Consider the following 12,106-nt stretch of genomic DNA (forward strand, 5'->3'; position numbering starts at 1 on the left):
TTCATGTTGGTTGCTTCGCAGACACTGTCCAGCCATCTATCTCATCCTCTGTTGTCCCCTTCTCCTCCTGCCGTCACACTTTCCCAACATTAAGGTCTTTTCCAGGGAGTCCTCTCTTCTCATGAGATGGCCAAAGTATTGGAGCCTCAGCTTCAGGATCTGTCCTTCCAGTGAACACTCAGGGTTGATTTCCTTTAGAATTGATAGGTTTGTTCTCCTTGCAGTCCAGGGGACTCTCAAGAGCCTCCTTCAACACCACAATTCAAAAGCATCAATTCTTCGGCGGTCTGCTTTCTTTATGGTCCAGCTCTCACTTCCATACATCACTACAGGAAAAACCATAGCTTTGACTATTCGGACTTTTGTCGGCAAGGTGATGTCTCTGCTTTTTAAGATGCTATCAAGGTTTATCATCGCTTTCCTCCCCAGAAGCAGGCGTCTTTTAATTTTGGGACTGCTATCTCCATCTGCAGTGATCATGGAGCCCAAGAAAGTAAAATCTGTCAGTGCTTCCATATCTTCCCCTTCTATTTGCCAGGAGGTGATGGGATCAGTGGCCATTATCTTAGGTTTTTTGATGTTGAGTTTTAGACCATTTTTTGCACTCTCCTCTTTCACCCTCATTACAAGGTTCTTTAATTCCTCCTCACTTTCTGCCATCAGAGTGGTATCATCTGCATATCTGAGATTGTTGATATTTCTTCCAGCAATCTTAATTCCGGCTTGGGATTCCTCCAGTCCAACCTTCCGCATGATGTATTTTGCGTATAAATTAAATAAGCCAGGGGACAATATACAGCCTTGTCGTACTCCTTTCCCAATTTTGAGCCAATCAGTTGTTCCATATCTAGTTCTAACTGTTGCTTCCTGTCCCACATATAGGTTTCTCAGGAGATAGACAAGGTGGTCAGGCACTCCCATTTCTTTAAGAACTTGCCATAGTTTGCATAGTGGTCCACACAGTCAAAGGCTTTTGCATAGTCACTTTTAAGAAACAGACGTGGCACAGGGACCTGCTATTATTTTTGGAACTTTAATATGTTTTCTTCTACACTATCCACAATATCTTGGTGTACAGACTTGTGTAGGTTGAAAGCTTGCTGTTACTTTTATGAGAGATATTAAAAATGGATGCAAAAATCCCACAAGCAGAAAGACTACACCTTATTCTTGGATATTTTGGCTCGGCCATGCTGTCACAGAATAAGATTTCTATATACTGGCATTTGGATTCTCATGAGTATTTTCTATATACATGGCAATTGGTGTGTGTGTTGTATGTCATCATCTGCGTGCAAAGCTTGCCTTGGCTCCATGTAGCCACTGTACATTGGAGTCAGACCAACAACCCATCAAACCTAGTACAGTAATATCTATTGTGAAAGCTGCTCTCCAATTCCTCAAGCAGAAGGTCCTTCCTAGCTTGTGACTGTGTGGAGTAGGATAGCCCCATTCCCTCAAGAGTTCCCTTTGGTACACAAAAGAGTCAGTCTGAATGGCTAGAAACTCTTCTATCCATATAGGGTCTCTATATGAACCAGTGTTTGAAAAAAAAAATTAAGGTCACATGGAGAGACTGCTTAGATAGACTAGCTTCCTCCCTCAGCAGACTCTTGCTTTTGTGTGATGAAAAGGGCAGACCTTGTACACTTTATTTTCAATGTATGAGGGAAACATGATTTCAGAACAACTGAAGAGGACTATAATTTCATGAAATCCATTCAGCAATAAAACAAGAGGAGACATCCTTGATAGGTACAAAAGGTCCTAGGGCTTGCTTCCACGTACTGAGTGTGCGGGCAGCCATTATGGGGAAGATCTTCTCCATAATGGTTAACGGTTGCTCTCTAACAAAGAAGAAGAATGATAACTAATGGCTGGAAAAGGAGGAAAGAAGTGAAGCTGAGAACAGCAATCCACACACCAACAGGTGGATAGAAAAGACAAAAGGCAGGAAGCTATCTTAGCTCTCTAGCTTCCTACTATAGCTACTTCCTCCCATTGTACTGGTTTGAATTATTTGCTGCAGATTTTGGTGAAGAGGTTCCAAAACAAAAGAAGAAATGAGGAATGAAGGAATGTTAAGTCCTTCCTCCACCCTCATTTACCTCCAGAAAAGTCATCCTGAACTGTTGTCATTCTTGCCAGTGTTCCAGCCCTTTGTTTTGAGTCACATCTGGATGAGGAAAGTGACTGGCAGAGAAAGAGTTAAGTAAATCTTCTGCCTTTTTCTTTTTATACTGTTAATTGCCCCCTCCTATGACACTTTTAAATGGGATGGGGCCACCACAGGGTTTTAGTGTGGTTTGCTTTATTTCAGCCACCCTAAGACATAAGGCTTGTTTAAGCCCATGCAGAGGGACGTGGTGGTGTTGAGGGACGTGGTGGCGCTGTGGGCTAAACCGCAGAAGCCTGTGCTGCAGGGTCAGAAGACCAAGCAGTCGTAAGATCGAATCCACACGACGGAGTGAGCACCCGTCGCTTGTCCCAGCTCTTGCCAACCTGGTGGTTCAAAAGCATGCAAATGCAAGTAGATAAATAGGGACCATCTTGTTGGGAAGGTAACAGCGTTCCGTGTCTAAGTCACACTGGCCATGTGACTACGGAAAGATTGTCTTCGGACAAAACGCTGGCTCTATGGCTTGGAAACGGGGATGAGCACCGCCCCCTAGAGTCGAACACGACTGGACAAAAAATGTCAAGGGGAGCCTTTACCTTTACCTTAAGCCCATGCAGCAACATTTATACCTATGCGCTCTATTTAGGTTTTTAATTTTAGACTTTTCTAGTGCTCCTTAGTGGGAGAAATGTACTTTGATCTGTTTGTAACATGATGAAGAGCTTCATGCTCATTGACCTGTGATACTTGGTCGCACATCTCCTCCCTTTTGTTTGCTGGAACAAGGGGTGGAGCCTGAAAGGAATATTGTATTCAAAACATGTGACCAGGGCCGACTTCTCTGTGCTTCACCTTGGGACAAGTTGCTTCTTTAACCAACCATGGACTTCTAATAAACATTCAATCCCATTAAGTATGTATGAATTCAGTGCTCTGTGGCTTTAGACATAGTTGGCTGAACCAGATACGCCTTTAATTGCCTCCCAGGTTATATCAAACATAATTTCAGTGAAAAGTGCTGTGTTGAACAAAAATGATGTCAGCATTGCTGAAGCAAATTAAAGAAAGTTGAGTTTGAATTGATTTGGAGTAGAGAACAGCCTCTTGCATTCAAATCCCCTGGGGACATTCACAAGATTCTTATATAATCAGTCTTAAGAATAAATGGAAATGATATTTATTACACAGAGTGAGGGGATTTGGAGGAACAAAAATGTGTTGCATACAAAGGGGATGGAAAACCTCTTTTAAAAAAGTGTTGAGGGCCACATTTCCCTGTGGAGAATCTGCTGGACCACAGATGTCAATGGTGGTCAGGACTAGTGGTCAGGGTGAGCACTGGGGCTACAGGGCTCTGTCTCTTTCTAACCTTTTCCCTTTTGCTAACCCAATTCCTTTTCCTTTCACCCATCCTGCATCTCCTTCCAACGTCCCCCTCTGTTGATATTAGACCAAACAGCACATTGCTGTAGAAGTATGAAGTTTCTGGTTCCTACCACGGTCTACAACAGAATCTAGAATACATTTTAGGCAGGGACCGCAGAGCTATTTTTAAGGTGGGGTGGATGTGTGTCAAAACTGACAGGAAGGTCATTATGCATTTTCCTTATATGCAAGAACTTTTTGTATGTCTGCTTATTGAATAGGCTGAATAAATAACACATTTTATAATAACAAATAAGTAATCAATCTATTCCCCAAAGAAAATGCATAGCATATATATATCTACCAAGTCTGAGATGTAGATACCGTAATCTCCCTGTGCAAGACATGGATTTAGAAGTAGATAGTTAGGTGGCTATGTTTCCTTATGACACTAAATTATTGGGGTAGAGGGTGTTATTTCTTGTCAAGTTGCATCTGACTTACAGTAATCCTATCAGAGTTTCCATGGTATGTCAAATATTTAAGGTTTTTAGCATTGCCACTCCCTCAGTGAATTTCCAGGGCTAAGCAGGGATTCAAACTCAGGTTTCTAGTCCATTATCCACTATATTAATTTCAGGAGTGAAAAACAAAAACAGCTGAAGTCCAGGGGAGGTGATCTCAGTGCCCTTGCTGGGATCTTTTCCAGAATGGTTAAGCCAACAATTGAAGACCCCCCCCCCCCAGAGTCCAGCTTTCATGCCCTCGGGCAGTGTTCAGTCTTATGGATCACTTATGCAATACATTAGGAGCTGTCCACAAGTAATATATTGCCAGAGCTTGGATGTAGCTCATAAAACATAAATAATTACTTGTAACTGATTCCTTGTAAAAAAAATAAATAATTACTTGTAACTGATTTTTCAATATGGAAGGTATTGTAAGGTTACAGTACAACTCTAACTTAATGAGAGATATGGCTATACCTTTTGTGTTGTAAGTTTTAGTTACTTTTACAGTTACACATGATGACACATGATGTGACCTTAAATATATCATAGATTTCTAGAACTGTTGCAGGGGAAGGGACCCAAGGGCTGTGGAGTCCAACCTCATGCCAATGTAGGAAATCCACCCTCTGTTTCTTAAAAAAAAAAACACCACCATCTGAGGTAGGAGAGCCCACCACTGTCAGGCAACTCTTATTGTTCTTTTTAATGTTCAGCTGAAATCCCCCTTCTTAGAATTTGAATCCATTGGCTCAGGTCTTAACCCGCTGGAAGCACAGAAAATGACCTTGCTCCACTGTCTATGTAACAGTCTTTGCATTCCCTATACATATCTTGTTTAGGTTAGGCATCCTTCAGTCTTGAGAGACTGAAGGTAACGTGCTCTGAAGAGAGGACTTTGGAACAGCATCTAGTGTGGCTGAGAAGGCCAATTCGAGAGTGACAATCCCTTCCACACCAGAGACAAATACAATCTGTCCAGCTCTCTGATTTTGCTGGTTTCGGGACTGCCTCTTGCCTCAGCCTGCTGAACAAGTGTCTCTTCAAATTCGGAGAGGCCATGATGCCCTGCCTGCCTCCAGGCTAAACACTCAGATGTCAAGGTTTCCCATCTACTGAGGTCCATTCCTAAGGCCTTCAGATCCTGCTTGCAGATATCCTTGTATCACAGCTGTGGTCTCCTTCTGGGGCGATTTCCATGCACTAATTCTCCATACAGGAGATCTTTTGGAATCCAACCATCAGTCATTCTCAAGACATGCCCAAGCCAACATATATGTCGCTGTTTCAGTAATGTATACATGCTGAAAATTCCAGCTCAATCTAGGACTACTCTATTTGTAATTTTGTCCTGCCAGGTGATACCAAAAATCCATCGGAGGCAACGCGTATGGAAGGTGTTCAGCTTCCTCTCCTGCCGTGCACAAAGGGTCCAGGGCTCACTGCAGTACAGGAGTACACAGGCTCTATAGACCTGGATCTTGGTACAGTATATACACCAAGGTCCAAGACATTTATACAGTACCAAGATGTCTTGTTTACATCTCAAATAAAAATAATTGTGTGCCATCAAGTCAATCCTGACTTATGATAACCCTTTCCAGGGTTTTACCAGATAGAGAAGTGATACTCAGAAGTGGTTTATCATGCCTTTCTTCAGGGGGCATTGTGGAACTGTTCAGCTTGCATGAGGCCACACAGGCTGGCTCGACTTGCAGGAGGCTCACTGGGGAACGGAACTCCCAGCACTTTGGCCGTTCCCCTTGCAATTTATGTTGGACTGAGCACTGATACATTTGAACATTGCACAATGTTAAGCTCAATATGGGGAAGCCTGTTGAAGACTCTCCCCCCCCCCATGGGGAACTGCCAGGGTGGTTTAAATTTGTTCTGATTGATTTAATATTGTTTTTGTCTGTTTTCTGCCCAATGCGATTGCCTGATCTGATGTAAAGGGCGTTGCAAGGTTGTTTGTTTTCCTCAACCAAGCACCCTTTGTCTCCAAACTCTTTCTCTCCCTTTTCTTTTTCTTCTTTTCTAAGGTTTCTCCTCAGTGTTGGAAAAGTGTTTTGCCAAAGTACTTAGGAGAACATTAAAAAAAAAGTGGTGGAGGTTGCCAATTAACACTTGTTAGCCCCTTAAGGCAGCTTCTGCTGTTAGAACAAACCGAGCTGTCTTCCTCTGCCCCTGTGGAATCCTGCAAACTGGTCTGGACAGCTGCAACAATTGCACTCAGGGAAACAATTTCCATGGGTGAGAATTACACCAGACCACAGCTGCTGTAGAGCCACATCCTCAGATTCTTTCCAAGTGGTATAGAAGAAAAAAATGGCAGTTGGAAATCAAAGGCAGCACTGGGTCCATGTCATGATGGATATCTCTGGAATGGGATGAGGACTGTGCTAATTAAAAACATATGTTCCTGTATTTGCCTTTAGCCAAAAAGGGCTACCTTGATGGTATTTGAAGAGGTACTGTATATGGTAAAAGGAGCTCTAAGTGGAGAGTAGATGGAGCTATAACGAGCTTCTATCCTGTGATGTTGTTCCTTGTGTGTTTTCCTAATGTGGTTCTAGACCTTTTTATTGTACACAGATATTCTAAACCACATTTAGATTAGCAGCTGATTTTCTACATTTTGGTAATTGTAACCCTCAAATGATGGAACATGATGATCATGTTGACATTTAAGGTAGACACTCTGCTGGCTACCTCATGGTAGATTCAGTGGGCATGTGAGGAGATTCTCAACCCCTCAAGTACATCATTAGCATACTTCCAGCCCAATGCATTTAGCACAAGACCAGTGTAACTGAGCAATAAATTCTTAATGTTCTATATGTTATACATTTTCAATAGAACAAATACAAATTTTTAAAAGAAAGTCAGATTAACTTTTAAGGGACCTCTCCATGGTCTCTTACTTAGGCGCTAAATAGTTCCAGTCTCCATGCCTTCTTTGCTCCATCATTAACAGAGGGCTAAGTATTCCCAGAGGAATCAGTAACCAGTATGAAGGGACAATGTGAATTTTGAAAGGCTGCAGTGAGAGAAATGTACATCAATTCAAGTAGAATTATTCCTCTTTATCATCTCCCTCTGTTCCCCTTCTGCATATTCCACCCCTCCTCATCTCCTCCCACTCTCTGGCCAAGAACTCACTGGCCATGAAAACTGAGAGCCGTGGGACAGTCTGTCTCCAGATGGATCCTTTCCTTATATCAACCATAAAATTGTGTCTGCTCTGAGGCCGCCATTGTGGCGCTGGGCAGAGGCTAGCCCATTCCAGCTGTTTGGCATTGGGCAGGAAGAGGGCATGTAAGATGCCAATGTAGGATCCCCCAGAGAGTCACCATAATCCACATTTCCACAGCCCCCTTGCATCCTGTGGCATGAACATTCCTTCTGAGAAGAGCAACTGGTGGTATCTCAGGCAATGAAGGAGCCTCTGTTGCTTTGGTGTGATAGCAGTGTGGATAATTTCTTCATTCCATCAGTGGACGTTTTCTGTGTTGGGAGATCAGGGCCTTGGAAAGATGCCAAGGCCTCCCAGTTGGTACCCAGTCATCGTTCTGGCCACATCCTCCTGCCTATAGCCACTGTGACATTCTTACCAGGAGTGGATTCTGTTTTTAGGATAGAAGAATAAAGGCTTTTTAGATACCATTGTGGACGTTGACGCCAATAGGAAGGCCTGGGTGAGGTAGTGGCTGACCCCTGTGAAATTGCTGTGGTAAAATCAAATCACACCAAAACAATGGTAATAACCCAAAGCAAATAGCTCGTGAAACCTTGTGTGAGAATGTATCCCCATCCCAGAACTCCTTGTCCTCTTACCTTTTAAAACCTCTTTACTGTATGCAGTCAGCAAAGCCTGCTACCACCCTTTCCTCATCTTTCTCATTGGTCTGCACGTGAGACACCTCTCTGTTTGCCATGGTGGAGATGATGTTATCATAAGTCACCTAAGATGAAGCAACTTTGGAATGCATGTTGGATGGCTGGCCAGGGCTAGTTATTACAACGAACAGGCATTTCCCGTGTGAGGACAGCTTCACTGGTGGAAATAGCAATGATTTATGAAGCCTTGTATGATTTGGCTCCAGGTTTAATAATAATAATCTTGGAAGTGTGGTGCTGGATGGGACCCTATGGATCATCAAGTCCACTCCCTGTGGACTTGATAGGGAACTCCCAGCCTCTGGCTCCGCAGCTAGATACCTAAGCCACTAAGCTATCCTTCTGAAGGTCCATATTCTCTATATGACCCTGTGCCTGCCTGAGCTTTGAGGTTCTGACAGTAGACCCTGCTCACCAGCCTACAATATCCAAAGTTACATTTGATGGACACACAAGAAAGAACGTTCTCAGTGATCGCCCCTTGCCTGTGGGTCACCTTTCCAAGAAGACTGAGCTGGTTCACTCCCTGTTGTCCTTCCATTGACAAGCAGATTTTTCTTTAAAAATGCAAGAGCATTTTATCTACTAAGTTGTGTTGTTATAAAAGAGGCTTTTAACTATATTGGTGTGTGTATGCCACCCTACCTCAAACCCCCCCCCCACTGGTGTATTTTGGTAGCTTTTAAATGTATCTTATGATGCAATTGATCTGTTTTATATATATATTAATTGCAGTTTTAAAATTCTTTTTGTTGTTAGCTTGAGCAACATGTTCCAGGGCACAAAGCCAACCATATAAACAAAATTTTACTGAGTTATTAAGTCTTTGTTATAAGAATCATAGAAATACGGAGTATTTGAGACAGTTGACATTTGCTGAGATGAGTCTATTGCTGCAGACCAGTGCTCTAGCAACACTAGCAATTGAATTGCCACTGCAAATGTTTGACTCAACCCATATTTTCTTATTCTGGTTGCTGCTCAATTACTAATAAGTAAGTCTCCTCCAACATCTGGATTTAAGCAATTTAAATGTCCAATTTAATGTCAAAGTTCACTGTGTTTCTGATGGGTTGCCACCCCCTTCACATTCCACTGAGGATATTTCATGGCATTGGAAATGGGTAATAAATTGCATTTGTCACATATAAGGATGGGTGAGTGCAAAAAGACAAGTAATCAAAGCAGGATGTATGGGTACATCCTGAGGTTAAACCTGGTTACCAAACACCCAGAGAGAAAATTAAATGTTTTCAAATGTTGCAGTTTAGCACTAGATGGCAGCAAGAGCAACACTTTTTGAAGTAAAATATTTTGGAGTCTCCAGAGCTGGTCTTTTGCCCACTAGCCACCAGCTCTTTCTCCCGTCATAAGGAGATTACATCCTTAGGATGGAGGGGGGAGGCTTTCTTCATTCACCCCCAAAAGATTTTTCACTGCTTTGTCCTCTGTTGTTTATTGTTTTGCATTTTGAAGGAATATAGCAGTCATTTGTTGTGATGGGGGAGGGGGAATTCTCTCTTTCCAAGTCTGTTTCTTGAGTGAGTTGGAACCCACAAGCTCAACCACATCCTATGTCCTTCTCACTCTCCCATCCCTTTAATTCAAAAAATGATTCCTTCTTGGCTCCCAAGCGCCATTCTAATTTATTCTTAAGTGCACAAAGCTTATTGGGCTCAGCTAGTTGCTGAATTGGTAGGGGACGTGGTGGTGCTGCAGGTTAAACTGCAGAAACCTCTGTACTGCAAGGTCAGAAGACCAGCAGTCATAAGATCGAATCCATGTGACAGAGTGAGCTCCCGTCTCTTGTCCCAGCTCCTGCCAACCTAGCAGTTCGAAAGCATGTAAATGCGAGTAGATAAACAGGTACCACCTCGGTGGGAAGGTAATGGCGTTCTGTGTCTAGTTGCGCAGGCCACGTGACCACGGAAACTGTCTTCAGACAAACGCTGACTCTACGGCTTGGAAATGGGGATGAGCACTGTAGCGTTCAGCCCTGCCCTCACCTGTCCGTCACAGCTAAGCAGTGGAAAGGGAGCCAATGAGGGAACGGAAGGTGGTGCTAAAAGTGGAGGGGCTGGGATATAAAGGGGGGTGTATGGAGTATGAGAAAAATAGATTTGTGAGTCTGTGGGCCTGTGAGCCAGTAAGTCAGTGAGAGTAGGGTTCTGTGTGTCAGTGAGTTCAGTGAGTGAGAGAGATTGATTAGCAACTTGTGATTTACCTATTACAGTACAGTGGTGCCTCGCTTAACGAGCGCACCGTTGAAAAACGAATCCGCATACCGAGGAGGTTTTTGCGATCACAAACGTGATCGCATACCGATGGCCCCTATGGGCGAAAATTGCTCTGCGATGATCAGTAAGCGTTTCGCTTACCGATCTTCGCATTGCGATGCCCGGGAATCAGCTGATCGGCGGTTCCAAAATGGCCACCGGAAGCCCCAAAATGGCCACGCGCAGTGTTTTCGCGCCCTGCCCTCACTTACTGAGGGCGTGAAAATGCCTGCACTATGGAGAAATTTCACTGAACGGTACGTTTGGGGCCTAATGGAATGCATTAAATGAAGTTTAATGCGTTTCAATGGGTTTTTACTTCCCGTACAGCGATGTTTTGCCATAACGACGGTTAATCCGGAACGGATTAACCTCGCTATGCGGGGCACCACTGTATATATTACTGATCAAATAAATAAGTTTGAGTTTCAAAGTAACACAGGTCTCATGGACTAATTAGTATTGAAATTGCAATACTGGTGGCAGCAACTAATAATAATAATAATAATAATAATAATAATAATAATAATAATAATAATAATAATAATAATAATAATAATAATACTCAAGACATAAAGTCCAAGCTATGGGCAGTGTGTGGGACCCTTTCTGCTAACACTTAAATGCGTGCGGTTTTCTTCCTGACAAGAAGAAACATGGAGGAAGTGGTGGCAAAACAAGATAGGGATGGAAATGAAACTAGTTGTTGGCTGAACCTCCTATAACATTTTGTTTATGAGGCAGTGTGGTTGTAAAAGCTTTGAGGATTTCCAAGTGGGGGACTTCTTGTGGTAGTAATTAGAACACAGTCTCCAAGTCTTCCATTTTTTTCTCTTTAATGAAATGTTTATTGGAAGGAAAAAGATGGAAGAAGTGAGTGAAGGATGAAGATACCTGGACCCTTTGTGCATGGCAGGAGAGGAAGCTGAACACGTTCCATATGTGTTGTCTCTGACGGATTTTTGCCATCACCTGGCAGGAGGAAGTTCCAAATAGAGTAGTCCAGGAATGAGCTGGAATTTTTAGCATGCATACATTACAAATCTATCCATTTTGCAGGAAATCAACCCTGAGTGCTCACTGGAAGGACAGATCCTGAAGCTGAGGCTCCAATGGAGGCTTTGGCCATCTCATGAGAAGAGAAGACTCCCTGGAAAAGACCCTGATGTTGGGAAAGAGTGAAGTCAAGAGAAGAAGGGGATGACAGAGGGTGAGATATTTGGACAGTGTCATCGAAGCTACCAACATGAATTTGACCCAGCTCCGGGAGGGCAGCGGAAGACAGGAGGGCCTGGCGTGCTCTGGTCCATGGGGTCACAAAGAGTCGGACATGATTAAAGGACTAAACAACAACAACAACAATACATTACTGAAACAGCGAAGTCTACGTTGGCTTGGGCATGTTGTGAGAATGGCTGATGGTCGGATTCCAAAAGATCTCCTGTATGGAGAATTAGTACAGGGAAAGCGCCCCAGAGGGAGACCACAGCTGCGATACAAGGATATCTGTAAGCAGGATCTGAAGGCCTTAGGAATGGAACAGATGGGAAACCTTGACATCTGAGTGTTCAGCCTGGAGGCAGGCGGTGCATCACAGCCTCTCCGAATTTGAAGAGACACTTGTTCAGCAGGCCGAGGCAAAGAGGCAGTCCCGAAATTGGCAAAATCAGAGAGCTGGACAGGGGACAGATTGTATTTGTCTTCAATGTGGAAGAGATTGTCACTCTCGAATTGGCCTTCTCGCACATACTAGATGCTGTTCCAAGTCCTCTCTTCAGAGCACGTTATCATAGTCTCTTGAGACTGAAGGATGCCTACTCAAGATGGCTTCACATGAAGAAATGAAAAAAAAATTCCTACACAATGCCAGGATTTGAGATTTTGAGCTAATGTATTATAGTAAGAAAAATATACAATCAGCCAGAAAACATGTTGTA

General features: G+C 43.2%; 1 long non-coding RNA gene across 1 annotated transcript in view; it reads left to right on the forward strand.

Moving 5' to 3' along the window:
* LOC140703050 (uncharacterized) overlaps nucleotides 1–12,106 on the forward strand; it is a 28,343-nt gene that overhangs the window by 4,172 nt on the left and 12,065 nt on the right. The gene's annotated exons all lie outside the window — the stretch shown is intronic.

Source organism: Pogona vitticeps, chromosome 1, assembly GCF_051106095.1.
Source record: "Pogona vitticeps strain Pit_001003342236 chromosome 1, PviZW2.1, whole genome shotgun sequence".
In the NCBI taxonomy this organism is placed as follows: Eukaryota; Metazoa; Chordata; class Lepidosauria; order Squamata; family Agamidae; genus Pogona; species Pogona vitticeps.